This window comes from Sinocyclocheilus anshuiensis, unplaced genomic scaffold, assembly GCF_001515605.1.
Source record: "Sinocyclocheilus anshuiensis isolate Anshui unplaced genomic scaffold, SAMN03320099.WGS_v1.1 scaffold51, whole genome shotgun sequence".
Classification (NCBI taxonomy): Eukaryota; Metazoa; Chordata; class Actinopteri; order Cypriniformes; family Cyprinidae; genus Sinocyclocheilus; species Sinocyclocheilus anshuiensis.
The window spans coordinates 570,456-570,677 of NW_015548296.1; positions in this window are offsets into that span (position 1 = coordinate 570,456).

Genomic DNA, 222 nt, shown 5'->3' on the forward strand with positions numbered 1-222 from the left:
GCCAAATACCTCAAGCGTGTGACGGAAATGTTACGCCCCTACCATACTGTGATGCCCTGTCCGGCCGGTGCGAGAGACAAAAACATTAAAACCCATTATAAACGAGGCATTTGTACTTATTTGTACTTATACTGTCTTTTTACGCGTTGCATTGCATAAACATAAAACCATGTCTGCATTTGTGATTGGAGAAATGACAAACAACAAGCCCTACTCTACACT